The following is an 18,978-nucleotide window of genomic DNA, read 5'->3' on the forward strand; positions in this document are numbered from 1 at the left end:
CCCGCCCCGAGCCGCGGGGGCCGAGGAGCGGGAGGAGGAAGGAACTCGTTTTACTCCTGCTGCAAGCTGCTTCTCGGCGAATTCGGAAAGAAACATCCGAGCTGTTCCCCCGCACGCTTTGGGGTGGGAAAGCGGGGGTTTGGCTGGTTGGGGGTTTTGGGGGTGGTTTGGGGTTTTTTCTCTTTTTTTTGGCTAGCTGGATTACTGGGCAAGCGCTGGAAAAGGTTTGAGATGCCCTCGGGTGCAGTGGGACGTATTTTCTGTGAGATGGCTGTGGGTGCTCTGAACAGCAGATGAAACTGTCCCGTTGAGGCAGCCCTAAGTGCGGGAGCTCCGGTAGAAGTCCGGCACTTGGGGCAGCAGCGCTTTCCCCTGCCAAATTTTCTGACTTTGATGTTACCGAGTGTTCAGATTTCGGCTAGCTCATGCCTGAGGATAACCTTAAACAAGAGTCCATTTCGCTACCCGTTCAGCACACCCACGTTTAAGTTTTCTGCTATTTATTCGTGTGAAACTTCTTCCCCACCTTAGCTGTTCTGTCTTATAGTGGGGTAGATCTTGAATTACTAAACATCTGGAAAGCCACTCTAGTTTGCATCTGGATGTCCCCTCTTTGCAGAGAAATCTTTGGTGGGCAAAGTGCTCGCGCTGTTGCATCTATTCGCTGTACGCTGCAGAGCAGAGGGAGAGGGGGAGGCAGCTGGCAGAGGCCAGGGGGAACTGGACTCCCGTGAGCCTTGTTTTGGGGAGTGACTTGGCAAGGGGGGGGAAGGAGGAGGGAGAGCTCTTCCAACTGGTGAAGCTTTAAGATGAACTTAAGGCTGCTGTAAGATGTTTTTAAACCCAAACTGGTTTGAGTCCAATCTTAACGGGAGATCGGGGGCAAACGGTAGGGTCCAGCCTCCATCCTCAGGTACGTGACGTGCCCAGGCATACAAAAACACACGCTAAGCCAAGCTAAGCTGGAAATGAGTGCACAAAAGCAATCTCATTCCAGTCTATAGCACAATTATTATAGCACCCAGCCTCTGCTAGAGCCCTCTGGCACAGCCACTGTAGCTGATGTCCTGCTTGAGCTGCCCTGTCCCGCTTGCATTCCTGAGCCGTCAGCCGACCGCACGTGGATGCGCAGGCAGCAGCGCAGGCCAAGCAAGTTTGTTACAAAAATAGAAACACAATAGATCCTTCAATTTTCCAGTGTGTCTTCGCCAATCCTTATCCTGTTTCCTGCCAGTGAAATGTAGAGGCATGTGAGGTGCTGTGCACCTGACCTGTGCACATCTTAGGACGTTCTGATCTAGTTTTAGTCCAGGCAAAACCAAACAGTTTGGATTTGAGTCTGCCCAAAGGTTTGAAGCAGTCGTATTGTAAATGGGATGTTGGTATGGACCTTTTTCATAATTCTTCTATTCATAATTTGCTTCATCTTATTCTCATATAAATCTAACTAAATCAGCCTGAAGGGCTGAAGCAATTACAGACCGAGGAATCTTAGCAGTGACAGTCCGTGGGAAGATAAGCCTGCCACCTCCCTCTTGCTGGTGTACCAGCCATCTTACTATTGATCTCATTGCCGTTGGTGACCTGGTACCTAAGGCACAGACAGTTGCACTTGGGTGCCTGACTCTACTAATGTCAGTTGCCTCAGCAGTTGATGCATGACAACTAGCATCACTCTGGGCCGAGAGTAGAGAGTGTACATCCCACACATAATGCCATTGCTACCTTCGGACGGTTTCACCTACTCATGCAGTTTAGAACGGGGTATTTAGGAGTTGCTTCAATTTCTCTGTGACTGGTAACAATTAGGTTATTACAGCTGGGGTCTTTATAAAATCTTTAAAGATCTTTAAAAATAAATGTAATTTTCACCAGCAGCCTTTCATTTCATGTACCATGAACACAGAAATAAACTAGTTAGTTTCTGGTCCTAGTTTTCAGACGCACGTGAATTGCCAATAGACCGAGAGCAGTTGAGGTCTATAAAATATTTCTTTCACTTCTTATTTCATAATTTCGTGCTGGTTTTCTAATGTGGCTTTGAATTACCACTGTGACTTCCTGTGTTTCTGTAAAGAAGGAGAAGGAAATGTTCTCCATCCCAGGGATATGTGATGTCATACCTGCCTTTTTTTTCTTTTCTTTTCTAGATTTTCTAGATGGGATGTCTCATGAAAAAAGTGTCAAAGATGATGATGGTTCTAGGCAAAACTCTTGAATCATTTAGTCCAGCTTTCTGAATTGGGCAAAACACCTTGCTGTGTATTTACACTTGGCTTTAAATTAACTCTTGGGTGTTTACCACAACAGCATCTCAGCAGTTGGTGAGACCTTGTGAAGCTGTTTCCCTTCACTTAGTAGCCTATCATAAGATTTAAAAAAATTAATGTATAAATTTTGTTGCGTTTTTTTTCTCTGGCAGCTTCTAATCAATATGAAATGTGAAAATGCCCATTCTTCTAATCAATAATGTATTTGATTGAATATAAATTGTATTTTCATATGCTTATCCCAGATAAAAGTATAAGAAACAATACGTATATTGTCTCTGGAAGGGGCAGAGTCTCTACAGAATAATAATGCTTCTGTATTCTTTTTAAGGGGCTCTGTTCTGGTGGTATCCAGCAAAATAATTCCTGCTTCTGTGACTTCTTTTCCTCCATGTCTTCCCTTTAAAGTAAACCCAACCAAATTCTGTAGGACCACTAGGAAATTCTTTGAGAGGAAGGCTGCAATATGCATGCGTGCCAGCCGAACAGCTTTCTAATTCCCAGTTTCATTTCCTGAAGACACCTAAATAGGGCTGAGCTGCTGAGCGTCTGAACTTCTCCCTGCTGTATGTATTTTATCTATTATCTCAGACACTGTTCAGAAGAACATATACTGTATAAAAGAGCACACAGAAGTCATGACCAACCACACAGCAAGAATATTAAAGATTCATCCTTCCTCCCGTACAACATAAAGGTTGTATTATACTATAATATTTGTGAAAAAGTCCTGAAATATTAAATTTTTTATGACTAAGCAGAGCAGTGTTTCAGGGAATGGATACGTTGCTAACCCAGAATGCTTTAGCGTCTTGGACCCGCTGTCTTTTGAAGCTGGGGACTAACCCAGTGTTTCAGTGAGTAGTACTTGCACATTTTGAGAGGTAGGGAAAATATAAAGTGTACTTGAAAACACTTGTGTGGTAGCAACTGTCATCTCGGACCAGACCCCAAAGGGCAGTTTTACATTGCACTTACCGCCTTGGTGTTTGTCTTGAGTGTCTGATCAGCCAAGCCAAACTTCCTCCGCTTGAAGGAGGGTTCTTTGGGTCATTTACCGATGTATTTATTAGTGCAAACTATCTGTTCAGCTTTGATGGGCATTTTTTAATAACGTCTTTCTTAACAATGTCCTGCTTTTGCATGTCTCTCTTTATGATCTTCTGCTTTTTGTCCCCCTTTACCTTTAGCCTTTCTGCTGAAAACTGTTATAACAATAGTTATCATCCATTTAAATGGACTTTGTCTGCTTCTTGTTAAGAAGAAATCTTTGTGCTTCAGTAAAATCTGTGGATCTGTTTGGAAAAGTCTTTTGTCAAAAAGACCAAATCTTCATCTGACGCTTAAGGTAGCGTAACTTTCTGTTTTGTCTTACTTATCACTTAGTCTACCTTTTAATTGCTGGTTGGTTTTTTTTCTCCCTTCAGGAGGTGTAAACATCCATGCACTTAGCTGAACAGAGAAATAGCACACTAATTTCACAGTGACTTTACACCTATTTGCATAGTGAAGGCTGTTATTTGTAAAATGCAAACATCCCAGAAGTCTGTAACAACTAGGCTATAGCTGCTGTACCTTGAACTTGGTGACGGGACTTCCCCGGAGCCTACCTGAACTGCCTCCCCCTGGCTCAGAGAAGAATCTGGTTTCTTCACGCTCCTTCCTGGCTGTTGAAGTTCTACCTTCCTTTTCTAATTTTCCTTTTCTGATATATTTCTAATGTCTGTGGATGTTTAATTAACTTTACTCACAAACAAGTATCCCCCTGTATGACTTCCACTGCCTCTTCCTTGAAGGCTAGTGTGAAATCCAGCTGAGAAAATCTCTGGTACCATCCTTTACCTTCTGTGTTGTAAAAATGCAAGGGATTTCAAGAGCTTGGCTGCCTGAACTGGGGGGGCGCTGAGAAGCTCTAGGCAAAATGGCTCTGGATCCAAATCTTATATCGACAGCAGTATTAGAATTAAGAAAACTAATAAGGGAAATTAATAAGCTGTGATACATCATAAATACAAAAGCAATATGATCTCTGATTTACATACATGAAAACAGAGGCAGAAACTGTGCCTGAACACGTCCTTAAGTGCCATGGCAAAGATGGGACTAGAGCACAGCCTTTCTAACCCTGAGCTTAGCATGCTACGTACTTGTCCACACAGTCTCTGAAGAGTTATTTTAACAACATGACACTGAAACAAACCCAAAATGTTAGAAAAGCCAGAATTTAATAACGGTAAGCAATATGAGATCTCTACTTTCAGCTCAGTCTTGTACTCCATGCGAAAGGTTATGGAAACCTCTGGTAATTTTATATCCTGTAGTTTGCAACCACGTCCAATAGGACTTCATAGGTAATGACAAGGCATTAGTTGATGGGATCTCATTCAAGGCTAAGCTTCAGATTCTTGAAATTCCTGGAAAAATGTTCTGTTGGGGCTGGGTTGTGTGAATTCAGCTCTTTGCCCATGTAACTGGGCAGAGCTCCAGATGTAGCAGGGTCTCCCTCTTCTAGTTTTCCCATATTTCATTTCTCATACCTACCAATCTAGTGTCTTTGTAATCGACTGTAATACTGCTTCATGAAGCAGTCTGGGCTACCAGATGCCAGAAAATGAATGGCTGCTGCGCATTCAGAGGGCAATTGCACATGCATAGCGCAAAGGGGAAGGTTTCCTGGGCATCCCTTGGCAAAGCGTACTGATGAGTGCTAGGACAGTTTAAGCTACCTTTTACCCCTGTCCTCCCTCTGGTCCTGCGCTGAGCCCTGCCTGCAGAGCTCAAGTCCCTATTGCCATTCTGCCTTGAGGCAGCTCTTTTCACTTATGTAGGCAGCCAGCCTGTTTCCCCAACAGAAGAAGGACTCACAGCCAGTTTGACTCTTCTGTGTAAAACATCAGTGAGACATTAAGCAAAACATCTTAATTAGCAGCAAAAAAGGATTTTTAATTCTGTACAATTTGGGAAGTGAACACTGAAGCTGGAAAAAGTGGGAAATAGTAGAGAAATCTTAAAATGAATAGGTGGGGAGATAAGTGAGAGAACATAATATTGAAGGTATTCTACTTTCAATATTAATAATACTAATGGATATACTAATATTTTATCTAATGACTTTGACACCAAAAATAGGCAGGTAGTAGTGAAGTTTGCCCATGAGATAAAGGTAAGAAACATTGTCAATATAGCTGAAGTCAGAGACAACACAGGTGGTGAATTGGATAGTCGTGAGGACATGGAATTCAGTCATAGTACTAGATCATGCCCTTGCATACTGATAATAAGTATTTCTCTTATGAGCTGGGACTCCATCCATTTGAGACAATGGCCAAGAAGAGGTCTGACTTGTGCTGCTGGTTCCTGAGATGCCTGAGCTCTCAGTGCTATGTAACTCTGCTTTCGGCTCCTGCCGTTTTAAAAGGCACCCTTACAGCCCACGGAGTAAGACCGTAGCTCAGCAGGCTCCTTGGTTAGTGTCTGTCACAGCTCTCAGTGGGCTGCGGAAGGTAAGTGGTAGCGTATTAGTGACATGCTGGCATTCGTATTGACCGAACTCATCCTCACACATTAACGTTCGAGGGAGAAAGGAACACTTTTTGGCTCCAGGGAGGAAGCAGACTTTCTACATGACTTGTGTTTTTTTGCATGGCCTGGGAAATTCTCTCATTGAACTTTTAATTTGAGGTAATGTTTTAAATTTAGTATTATTAAAGACATTCGTTCCTTAAAATACCTTCTGTTTTTCTCCTTGGTAGCCCTTACTCCAAAATGACATAAAGAAGGCTGGTTTTAAGAAGAGGGCCTAAGAATGGCCAAGAGGAGGGAAATACCATGGGCGAAGCAGAAGAATGTAAGATAGCATTCTACATAAACCTGTCTGGTTTCAAGACGTGTAGGTTTCCATTTGTCTCATGGGGCAGTTTTACTATCCCCAGCATAGCTACTGATGCTTGTCCTGAAGAAAGATAATTCATTATGATCTGTCCTGCCCAAATATCTATAACCCCTTTCTAGATTTAGTGAAAAATCTTCCAGCCAACCTTCAAGCGTATCCCTGCAGAAGGACGTAAAACCCAGCAGGACTCCCTTATCACATGGCATTAACTGACGTGACGCTGTCATTTTCGATATGTGTGACTTCTTGCCTCCAACCCCCATGCTGAGATCTCATGTTCCTTTTTTCCCCAGGGTCATGTCGTACACAGAGTCCCCACTGTGGCTTTGCTCTGCTGGGTCAAGGGAAACATGAGATGACAATTTTTACCCTTTCCTATCAATGGTTAAATTTGGAGAAGGAAAAACAAGAGGTGTTTGTGGATTTCATCTTCAAGATTGATTTTATAAATCAGGGCAAAATGTAAAGACGGATCCTCTCCAGGGCTTTTGACCTCCTGTACCTTTAAGAGAGGGGTAGCAGGATGGCATCTAACAGGCTCTGTAGCTGTCCCAGATTTTAACTCTTTTCTTCTGAATAGCAAGCATGTGATTCAAAGAGTGCCTGGCAAAAGCTTCTTGTATTTTTGCAGTAGCAACACGGGAAATATTTCACGCATATATAAGATCCAGCATCCACGTAGACTGTTGTTGTTTTCTGCAACTTTTTGCAAGTTTTGGGAAAACTTAATAAGTACCGTTTCTCTTTCTTTCTTTAAAAAAGACAGGGAGAGAAAGCCTGCATTTTCTGCCATTTCCCAAGAGGCTTTTTATCTGTTTAAACCAACTAGGGATTTTTCACATATTGACATAAGCATTCATTTGCTAATTTGCTGGACATTAAACTGCACAGCATTCTTGAATGAGACTGGAATACTTGGGTACTTAGTGCTGCTCAGACCCCGCATCATTCCCAGTACACATATGGTTTTCCTCCTCTATCTCCTAGATAAAAGTCACTGTTTGATCGCCTTAAGGAAAAGAATGAGTTAAATGGACCAATATTCTAGCCTTGGCTCTAAAACTGGGCCTTTTCAGAAACTCCTCAGCACCTGCAGCAGCTAGGTCATTTGCACATACATAAATAAATAAATTAACAATGAATAAATAATTTAATCCCACCACACAATGCCACCTTGCAGATCTGATCCTTTGCTCCCAGTGAATTTGTCCATTCCTAATTCTTTTTGATAAAGTCCTCAGATACTTGCTGACTGTCAGTCTAATTTTCTTATTGTTTTCGCTTGATTAGTTCTGTATGACCTAAGGTCGCCCTTAAAATCCACATCTCTCGTGAAGACTCCAAAAGGCCTTCTTTTTTTCAAAGGGATGGAAAGTGCCTGCCATTTCTCCGGACAAAAGCCTGGAAGGTTTTCAGTTATTAGCCTCCTGAAGCAGCCCTTTCGCTCACCCAAGCGCAAAAAAAACTCATTAGGGGGCACCTTTCTTTCTGGCTTCTTTATCTGACGCATGTAGGGTTTACATGTTTCAAGATTTGCAGGTCTTGGATGAATTTGGACAGCCTCCCTTTTAACCCTGCTGGCCTGCGGTTATGCCCACCGCAGACATTCGCCATAGCTCCGTGCCCTTAACCACCTGGAGATGCTTCGTCTTTAAAGGCTGCTTTACACCCCGCTTCATGGTGAACAGAAGACACTTCAGCGTGCTGCTTCCCTTCAAAGCCACGCTCCCACAGGCCGTGGGTGGAAAGGCAGGCAAGGCTGCCAGCTGCCAGTAGGCTCCATGTTATGCACTTTGTGATCAAAATATGAAATCAAAGTTAGTGTCTCAGTCGCGCAACCCTTATTGCCATCGGACGGATTTGCAAGACTAAGGCAGGGCAGCCCTGAGAGCCTGCCATGGCTGGGCTGCATTATGCCTTGGCTTGCTTGTTCTTTTCCAAGCAGCAAGGTAGATACATATAGGCTGAGTTGCCTTCCTGAGCCATGCCAGGTGGGCTAGAGAGACTCCCTAAAGATGCGTCCTCAAACACGTTACAGCTAGGCATCTTGCCCTTCAGAGGGAATGTGCAAAGATGCTGGCTCCTGCATTCACTTGGGTTAGCAGAGGTTCTAAGTCAGGACAGCATCTGATCCGCCGTACTTAAACAGTGCTGCCCAGCAATGCCAAACCCGTGGTTACCTTTTAAGAAGAAAAACAGCCTGAAACTGTACTGGCAAGTATTACAGTAAGGAATGTTTCTCACTTACCTAGGCTCTGCTATATTTGTTAAGGAGAGACGTAACGTGATTGCAAAGAGAGGCAGGAGCAAACTGACTGTGCTGTCTCTTTCGGAAAAGGGCTGCCTAGTCTCTTTGATGAGAGACCTCAGTTCAGGCTGGGATCTGAGCCTAAAGAGGAGAAAGATGCACAAAAACAGAAGGAAAATAAGCATGTCCAAAAAGCATAGGTGGAAGATATCCTGGGCAGGTATAGAAAAACACTTGTCATGCTCCTGCAATACTACTTCTCTTGTCTTGAAGAGCAGCTTGTCTTCCGCGGGGGTAGAACTGACTGTCATGCCTCTGGGATAAACTTTGGTGGGAAAGCTCAGGGCTGCAGCTGAGGTCCTGCTTCCAAGCATGCAGATTATAGTTTTGTGGCCACTAATCTTGGTGCTGGCCGTTTTCAGGGATATTGTCCTTGTTATGGTGGAAGAATGCACCATTATGACCACTATTTTTTTCCTAATTTGCCAGTTCCTCCGAAATCCCTGTGATACCGACACTTTACCTCCATCTGGTTTTCACCAATTCCTCTGAACTCTGAGCAGAATAGCCCTCAGTAAAGTAAAACAGGCCAGGTGCATAAGGCTGAGTTTATGTGCAAATCCTTGCAGGGCCAGCACTGCGAACTGCATTGCTCTTTCTGTGGCATAAATTCTGAGGAGTGGTTAGCTTGAATATAGTATAAAATAATGCAGAAGCTATGTGAGCTACTCCATAGTACTAAGTAATAGTTATATTATGGTCTGAAGTACAGCAGAAACAAGAAGAAATAAGAAACGAGACGGGAATTTTAGACTGCAACCTGGCAGTAATGTGGAGTTTAATCTTGACTTGTAGGCCTTTGTCAGTAGGGACCTCCTCCCTGTTTCTAATCTGCTGACTAAGTAGCTGCCAAAAATCATTCCCCTCTTTGTAACTTGGGTAATCTCACCTCCTGGAAAACTTCAGGACTACAGAGGATTCTGGAGCACATTGGTGGGACCACATAGAAGTCATGGTATTGTGATATATCAAATCCGTAGAGACAGCTGAAGGCACCAGGAGACAAATCACACGGAGAAATTGTATCAGCATGATAACAGGCAAAGTCTTGTTTATAACTTTTTGCATCCATGTCCTTTCACCCCCAAGCTATTAAAAGCTTACTGAATAAACCCTACCCAGCAATAGAAAAGGAGTTTGAAGATTTAGGTGAAATTAACTCCCAGCATCTCATGCAAGAGACCATGTTCCTTCTGTTGAAGGTAAGGTAAGACATCTGACCTTGGAAATCCTGGTAAAAATAAGCTAGAACTATGGTGGGTGATGATGTCCCTGGAGATCCACTCATTATCCCTCATTCAGAGGATTTTCTATCTGAGCAAGCATCATTCTAGCAGTCTGATGTCTGTTGGCATAAAACTATGAACCTTAGAAAAATTTCTGAAGACACCAATGACTTTGCTGGGAGTTGCTGTTTGATTACACAGTATTTGGCCAATAATTAGAATAACTTCCTATTTTTCTTCAAAATAGTTGTTATTGTTATCTATTGTTATTGCTCATTTTAGTGCCATTACATTTTGTCTTTTAGTGTATTGAGGGAAGGTTTGACCTGCAGTCTGAAATAGCACGTGAACTCTGCAAGCTTGAGAAACTTTAATTGTAAATAAGGATGACACATTCGGTTTTCAGGAGTTTGTGAGACATTTCGCTACTCCTCAAGCTCTGCATGTTTTCCCAATGCCAAGCATTGTCCACCCCAAAAAGGAGCTGATAACTTAAGGTTATGAAAAAGCTCAGCTGTGGTTCCAACATCCTGGTGGTCAGGGTGTGGGCAAATGTGATTTATTTCAGTGGGAAAAAAATGGTGGTCATGAAACTGTGTTATAACATGGTGCGCTGTTCCAAAAATGTAACGAAACTGAATGAGTAGGGGATTCAGTGCCAAAATAGTGCCTGGCTAAGGATAAGCTTTCTTTTTAAAATGCATGAAGCACAAGCTTCAGCAGCAAAACTGGCTGATGATGAATCCTACAAAAATAAATAAATTCTCTTTCTAAAGAAGGGATTAAACATTGTCTATCCTATAATGTATCTATTTGTGATGAAATGCCAGTTCCTAAGTACATTCATGAGAACGCAGCATTATTCTGTTCACTCATGTTAGTAGCCAGAGCTGGTAAAATTTCAGTGACTGAAATGAAGAGGAGGGGAGCCGAGAGAAGAGGAGAACTGATTTCCGTTGAAATCAATAGCAAAATTCTCCCCTAGTATGCATGTGCTTAAGAATATCAATTTTCTGGTTTTATATGTAGATGTTTTATACATGGAGTTCCTGAAGCCCTTTGCTTCATGTTGGCAAAGGTGGCTGGGGAATAACGTGGCTGCTATTGTGCAGGCATCTCGGAGCTAAACCAGTGCCGTGGAGGGGCTCAAGCTTCCGAGCTTGACATTTTGACAACCAGACTATGGAGAAAGGACACTGGCTTTCAGTGGATGCCTAACAGTCTTGTCTGAAACAGTGCTTGCTGGAGGGAAATAGTAAAAACCCATTCTTCCTCACCTGAAATTCTTTCCACCTGTTCTAGCAGTACATGCAACTAGTACATTAAAAATACCTGTCGGCTGGGATAACCAGCCGCTGGGACCCTTAAACACTCATCAGCTGTTTCAGTTCTGTGGCTGGACTTGCTACACCTTCAGTCTGCAAAACAGGCACACAAAAAAAGAGATCTTTTTTTTTTTTTTAAATGAGCGACAGCTCTTGCAGATGAGATGGAAGAAGCTTTTATTTGGCTGAGTGACTGGAGGCCGAACTTCTTTTAATTAAATGCTAAATATTTTGGCATGGAGATGTATAGTGCCTCTGAAATATCTGAGCAGATAAATTAGGCTACTTGCCAGGCAGCAATGAGGGTGGGATTCAGCTGCCCTGATTTTTTCCCCTACTTGTATATCCGAATCTGACCTATTGATCCTGTGTTCCCTCCTGGTTCAAAAGGGGAAAGACATATTCCAAGGAAAATCAGCTCATTTTTAACAGAGAAACTAAAATCAATCTGATAAATTATCCTCTGGAGATGCCTGTTTGTCCCTCTTGACTAGAAAGATTGCTTAGATTGATTAATTCTTTCTTAGTCCTCTACCTTTGAGACATCTAACAGTTAGTTTTAAGTCAGATGCTCATAAATTTCAGTATGTCCTTCTATTATCAGACCACTGGAGAGATTTTTCCTTTATGGTGTGATGTTGCTTTATGACAAAATAATTTTTCCAAGTACATGAATGAAAAAATCCCATTGGTCCCATCCCATTCTTGTATTTTACTCTGGTAAGGAGTGAAACTTGCCAGCATCCTGCCTGTGCGTTTGTGGACCTACAGGCTCTAAAGCACACTATGTCCTCACCTTACACCCTGGCAGCTGTGATGAGATGCTCAAAGGGGTTTTGTGCCCTACCAAATGGTTGTCATTTTCCTGAAATAACTTATCATCACCTTGATTTTTTTTCTGTTTGCGGTTACAATGCCTGGAAGACGCTTTGAAAGGCCTTTAGGAAGCTGGCAGCAGGGGTTACCTCTCTGTTCCAGAACTTCAGTCCCAAAATCCCCATAACTTCATGCTGGAAGAGGATGAATTTTATCATTCTCTCTCTAAATTTGATCCTAATCTGAAAAGGCGAATTGATTACAAATCCTTTCTGGAAGAAGCTCATAAAAAAGCTAGCCAAATACAGCCAAAAAAACCCCTTTGCAAACCTGCTATAAATTAACATAGAATATTCCCATGACTAGAACAGCATTTATTTTCTCCCAGTTGCCTATCCTTCTAGCTATGTCATATACTTCTCGTAGGGATGCACGTCTTTTACCTACTTGTTGCTTGCCATACCCAATACTGTAAGTTGCTTTGCGAAGGGGTGGTAGAAGCTCCTTCTGAGAGCATAAAGCAAAGCTGAATGTAACACAGTTGCTAACTGCATGTAACGTACAACAGACTCAGAAAATTAATGCTACTAAGAAGATTAATTTTCTGAGAAGGAGAGACAAGGTTGCAACATGGAGAGTTGCAAATAGCTTTTGAGAAGATGAAATATTTGGTGAAGAACAGCATGCCATTTTATTGCTTAGAACCTCCTCACCATGGAAAGGAGATCCTTTGATCTCATAGAGTTGGATTACCTCCTGCATATGCACACAGATGGAGGTTGGCCTTTCATTTAAGTATAGATTATTGTGCCTAGCTGTGTTTTTGTTTTTTCTTGGAGGAATATTTTATGCACTGAGTACCACAGGCAGTAGGACCTATTCTGTAGCTGTTCTGTACATGACTTCACTTCCATGATCAGAGTAATCATGTGCTTAGGACCAGGTTAGGTTATTTACTTTCCATACATCTTTATAAACATGTGGCTGCATAGCTGAATTAATAAAATGAGCATGAGGAGCCACTGAAATATGTATCACTGACCTGTTTGGTAAGCTCCCTGCTGATGCAACTCCATCATCTCTCCTCCTCGTGGAAGCAACTCCAGCTCCAAGAATCTCCAGGAAGCTTTGCCCACCTGCACTAGCTGAGGATTTGGTCCACATTATATGCACATGGTAACAAGCATGCAGAAGTCTCGTTTGCTTTCCTGCAGATGGTGATTTGTAACCTGCTGTAAACAGTGGTACCTTTAATCATCATTTTACTGGTTTTCATAGATCTTTGCTACCTAATAGGTTTTGGCATTATGCAGCAAAGGATGTACTCTTGCTCTTGCTCTTTTTCTAATTGCTTTCTCTCCTTCTCCAGACATCAGAGAGAATTTACAATACTTTCAGTAATAAAACTCCAAGACATGTTTTTTCTCATTTCTTTAAGAGAGGAGAAGGTACTGTATGAAAAAAGTTTGTGACATAGAGAAATTGTTATTACATCCTATGATAAAAAGGGGTTTTATAGTGGAATATGCAAGACTCAGGTTTTATCGATTCCCTTAGAACATTCCAATACATAGTTGTGTTATATGTAATATATATTGTCTCAGGGTTTCCTGAGGTTCTTGAAATTTTGTAATCTGTGCTCAGTGATTATCACTGATCCCCGTTACACTTTTCTCATTTTGAAACTGATGCTATGTGGGGTTTGTTCTGTAGGTTTTGTTGTCATTGTTCTTTCTACAGATCCCAGTCCTGAAAACCCAGCAGTCAATTTGATAGTAAGGGTAAATTACTTCCATCCTACCACCTTTGGCAGAAAAGCTCTGTACCCTAACTTCTACTCACAGCTATAGTGGCATCACCTGTTGCAATGAGCAAGGTTGTACAGGCGTAATAAATATCCTAGGTGGCCCTAGGATAAATTAAAGGGCATTTTAGTTTGGGGGGAAAAGAGAAAAAGACCAATCTTATGTCTTAGTCATAAAAGACTGACCTTTAAAGGCTAATCTCTGTGAATTCACCCCCTGGAATGGCATGAATGTAGCATGCATGGGAAGTTATGAGGATCTAGCAAAGCCACACTTAAGCAAAGAACAACCAAGCTAGATTAGGAAATACTGAGAAAAACTAAACTGAATCCAGCTGTACTACGGAAGAGGGCCTGCATAGGCTTCCTGTGTATGTATACACAAGGTACACAAAGCACGTGGTACACAGGGCACATACACCTCCAGAGGAGGAGAATGGAGGTGTGAAAGCCATAGTTCCCACTCCTCCCTGGCGTGGAGAAAGCTCTCAAACCCTGTCACTGTCTGGACCTCAGCTTCGTGCTTGCAACTCTAAATGAGATGTCTCCTTCTACTTGATATCCTGAGATCAAACCCTCTCCTAGTGGACTACCATCTAATCTCTCCTTTCAAAGGACTAACAAGGACATGCTGTTTCCTTCAAAGACAACAGAAGTGGCTTTGTAGGGGCAGAGTGGTTATGAGCAGGTGCTCCCAAAGAGGGACACACAGTTTTTAGCCTCAAAGACTTCAACCTTGAGACTCCAACCTCCTAGAAGAATGTCTAAGCCTCAGGGTAGGAACTAAGGGCTGGGAGATGGAGGCACAGGCTATTGAATCAGAGTGAAGGCACTTCCTGTCGTAATGCTGGCTGGTCTTAAGGGTTTCGGTTGGACTGCACCCTACTCTAAGTGCCTGCACCCTTCATGGGACTGAAAGCGTAATTTTGGTGCTGGGATTCACGAGAGACCGAGATGAGCTCAGAACTCAGGAGCTGCCTGGTTTCCACAAAGCTAGCAGGAGGCTGAGATAGTCTCTAAATAAAGGACCACAAAGTGAACTGATATAAATCCTTCTACATGCTCCGGGTTAAGCCCTCAGCAGGCTACTTCATAATGTTCACCGAAGGTATAACAATTGAGTCATAGACCCTGTCATGAATTCCCTGTTGCCTTGCAGAACTCCCTTGTTCAAAGAGCCTCATTTTTTTAATTACACAATCATTACGTAGACTAGGACTGCACTTTGAGGTGTTGTATTCTTACACTAATTAAAAATTAAATTGCCTTTAAACTTTTCAGAGCATATGTGCAAAAGTTTTGATTTCTTGTTAGCAAAAGCATTTTTTTCATCCTCGTTAACTGTATTATTGCTGATGAAACAGAATGCACATTTCAATTGCTGTAGCTTGAAGATGAATGTTAAACAATCTGTTTCTTAAGTTGAACCGGATTTAATATTTTGGGTTTGAATCTTCCAAACTACTACTCCTTCCTCACATTTGATGTTTCATCCAATTGTTCTTGGCGTTGCTCTCTCTCACTTTTTTTAATAAGTTTTGTTTGTTTTATCATGCCACTCCGTATGCAGTGTGGTATGCGGGTAGGTATCAGAGCTTTAACCTATATACATATTAAAATGCCATTCTTATACATCTTGCCATAATTACATGTTTTCTTAAAGAGAATCCGGTGTTCTTTTCCTAAAACAGCCTTCGTTCTCAAGTCCCTTACACAGTCTGTAGGTGAGTTTGCTAGAAATAAACATGATGATGTGAGAGGGGATGGACTCACCCAAGGCAGGAGGCAAACCTGTGAGATCAGGTGCTGCAGCTCATACTCAGCAAATACGAAACTGTCGGCTGGAAGGTTTCTTTCCAAAAGACTGCCTTTGTGAAGGAGTTGCTGGACAAGCATGTAGGTGCTTCAGCAGCATTCGTCCAATACACAGACTGTTCCCAGGAGCCACAGGCAAACAGAAGGTCTCCTACTCCTTATGCTTGGGGCACTTCATGCAGGGAAAACACCCATCTGGGCCTCAGGACACTATTTAACTGTCTCTGAGAACATGGTAGCAGGGAAAGAAGCTGATCTGGATAGGGTGGTCATTGTACCCTGGCACCTGAGACCCTCTGCTCTCCTAAGCACTTCTGGTATGACCCTGGTCAAATTGTGCAGGCTACCCTGGGGTACCTTTGAGCCTGAGGGGAACAGGACCAGCAGCAGCATCCCACAGAGCCGTGGGACAGCAAGACTTACAAACTGGCAGGATCTTTGGTACCACGGGAAAGGGATCATACCCGTATCACTAGGAAGCCAGCTATCACATGCATCACTGCTGGAATGGATTTGTGATTCATAGAATCACAGAATCATTAAGGTTGGAAGAGACCACCAAGATCATCGAGTCCAACCGTCAACCCAACACCACCATGCCCACTAAACCATGTCCCTAAGCGCCTCATCTACCCGTCTTTTAAATACTTCCAGGGATGGTGACTCAACCACTTCCCTGGGCAGCCTGTTCCAATGTTTAACCACTCTTTCAGTAAAGAAATTTTTCCTCACATCCAATCTAAACCTCCCCTGGCGCAACTTGAGGCCATTTCCTCTCATCCTTTCGCCAGTTACTTGGGAGAAGAGACCGACACCCACCTCACTACAACCTCCTTTCAGGTAGTTGTAGAGAGCGATGAGGTCTCCCCTCAGCCTCCTTTTCTCCAGGCTAAACAACCCCAGCTCCCTCAGCCGCTCCTCATAAGACTTGTTCTCCAGACCCCTCACCAGCCTCGTTGCCCTTCTCTGGACACGCTCCAACATCTCAACATCCTTCTTGTAGTGAGGGGCCCAAAACTGAACACAGATTAAAAGCCTTCACAGTGCTGTTCCTCCTCCTTCCCTCAGCTGCTTCTTCCCAACCCATGGCTCAGCCCCTACAGATGTGTAGGCCCCTACAGATGCTGTAAGCAGGGCCACTGACCCAAGGTAAAATAGAAACATTCTTTTCTCATTAGCTGGTGACCTGACTGATAATTTGCCCCCAAAATGACTGTGTTGGCATGAATTCAGGGACTGTGCTCTGTGGCATGGGCTATGTTTCCGAGGCTGGAAACTCCACAGTGTGGCACTGCCACCAAAGCCCCCAGATCTTTGAATGATGCCTTTGACTGGTGCAAAACCATGGGAAGAAGGGAGAGTTCTGATCTGTGTTATGCATGCTCAGAGTCTATAAATCTTTTCTACTTATTTAAACATTAAGAGCAGCACAATAACACTTCCTCCCAGGCTTTGCCTGTTGCCTGTTTAAAATGTAAATTTTTAAGGTAGAGAGATTGTGCACAGGCTACTTATGTCTTTTTGATCTAATTGATGATGTTTTACTTCCACGATAGTGCAAATAAAACCTTATGATAAATTAGCGAGTTGGAGATGTTTTCAATAATGCATTATTACAAAGATCAGCATAAACTCTGAATAAATGACAAGTGAGAGTCAGTATCAGATACAGAACTGTAAATTCCCATTTTGCTAACCATCGATCCCAAAACAGTTCTTTGCCTTCAACATAAAGAAATTACTGAGATGTGACTATGCTGTACAACTATTTTCTGGGGTGAGCAGAATTGCCATATACGTAGGAGTTGAAAAGTGTGAGGAAAAAAAGAGGAGTTCAGATAACAGAAGAAGAGGTGGAAAACACAGGACATGAAAGGCATGGGGAAGGAAGGCAAGGCAAAATGAGGCAAGAGATTTGAAGGTCTAAGAGGAGAAAGATGCTAGCTGAAGGGAAGGAATAGGAAATGATACAGCAAGTCAGTCATCATTAGGATTTTTAGCCAAGCAGGTGCATAACAGAGAAGCTAGTATTTTGGAGGCTTTGGGAGGTAAAGTAGTTTCTTTTCAGGAAAAAAATGCCTCTATTTGTTCCCGTGCTAGCTGCTGCCAGACACCAGTAAATGGCACTGCCATGTCGGAAGGTGAGCATCGCCAGCCCAGACGGGCACCCCACCTGGGGCCAGGTACGGCCTTTAACTGGCCCAGCACAGATGACATCCAGCTCCTACCTGCTCCCACCGGCGGTGACATCCAGCTCCTACCTGCTCCAGAGCTGGTGGGTGATGCTTACAGCACAGCTAAAATAAGTCCAGCAAAAAAAAAAAAAGCTAAAAAATCTCTGCCCTCCAGGCACAGAAATGTAAAATGAAATAAAAACAAATGAGCTGGACTTCTGTCAAAACACAGGGGATGCCTGTCCCGGGGGAGCTCCGCACCCCGCTGCCTGTGAGGATCCACCCCCGGGCCACTGGCTTCAGAGGATGCCAAAATACTTTTTTGGGAAATGGGGCAAAAGCCGGGGTCTGCGGGGCCAGGGGGCAAGCCCAGAGCCCTGCACGGGCGGAGGGGGGAGACTTTTATCCTGAAGTCATTGTAAAGCCAAAGAGGGGTTTATCCCCCACAGCTAAATGAAAACGAAAAGGAAAAAGAAAAAATCCAGAATAGCAACATTGGAGATACAAAGACTGTCATGGACCAGTGCGAGTTTGCAGAATTATATGTAAATGACCCCAGTTTTGACCGTGCTAATCCCAGGGAGAAAATCTACTTAGCACAGGAAAGTTTTGTTTAATTTGGTTAACAGTGACCAAAATGCTGAATATATTAATAATTTATATTTCCAGGGAAACGCTATATCTGTAATGCTTCAGTGCCAAGGGGGGGGTCACAAGAGCTTAATGCTCGCAGAATGAAAATCGTGTAGCATTTTCCCCATACTCTGCACCCAGCGCTGGTGAAAATGCGTGTAGGACGGGCGTTTCGATAAGGACATGTGTTTCGATAGTAGGCGCCAGCCATTCTGCTGCTGCTGCGTGCGTTTGGCTGAGCCCCGGTCGCCGTGCGTACCGTGAGCGGGAGAGGGGTTGCGCCGGATTTACCATCCTCAAGGTGTCCCGAGGAAATGCGGGGTTTTTCCTCCCCTCTCTGGCCGACTCATCACGTTATCCCGCCGTGTGACCCTTTCCCCGCTAATCTGAAAGAGCAGCTTTTCCTGTATTTACAGGTTAAATGGAAGATACACATTCTACTTTTTACTCATTGTAATGAAGATCTTTTTGTCTGTCTCCGAACAAAGGGTCGGGTTGGTTTACAAACTGCGGGTCAGCCCGTTCCGTGACCTGGGCAAACAACCCGGCTCAAATCTCCTCAAGGCCTCCCCACCCAACTGGAATAAGTTAATTTACCCCTCGGCGGCTCCGGCCCCGCCGGGCATACCCGGGCTGCCCGGGGGGGGGGGGCTGGGGTCCGCCTGCCCTCCCGCCGGAGGGTGCGGGGACACCCGGGGACGCTTGGTTCAGGCGC

Source organism: Pygoscelis adeliae, unplaced genomic scaffold (genome assembly GCF_000699105.1).
Source record: "Pygoscelis adeliae isolate BGI_AS28 unplaced genomic scaffold, ASM69910v1 Scaffold167, whole genome shotgun sequence".
Lineage (NCBI taxonomy): Eukaryota > Metazoa > Chordata > Aves > Sphenisciformes > Spheniscidae > Pygoscelis > Pygoscelis adeliae.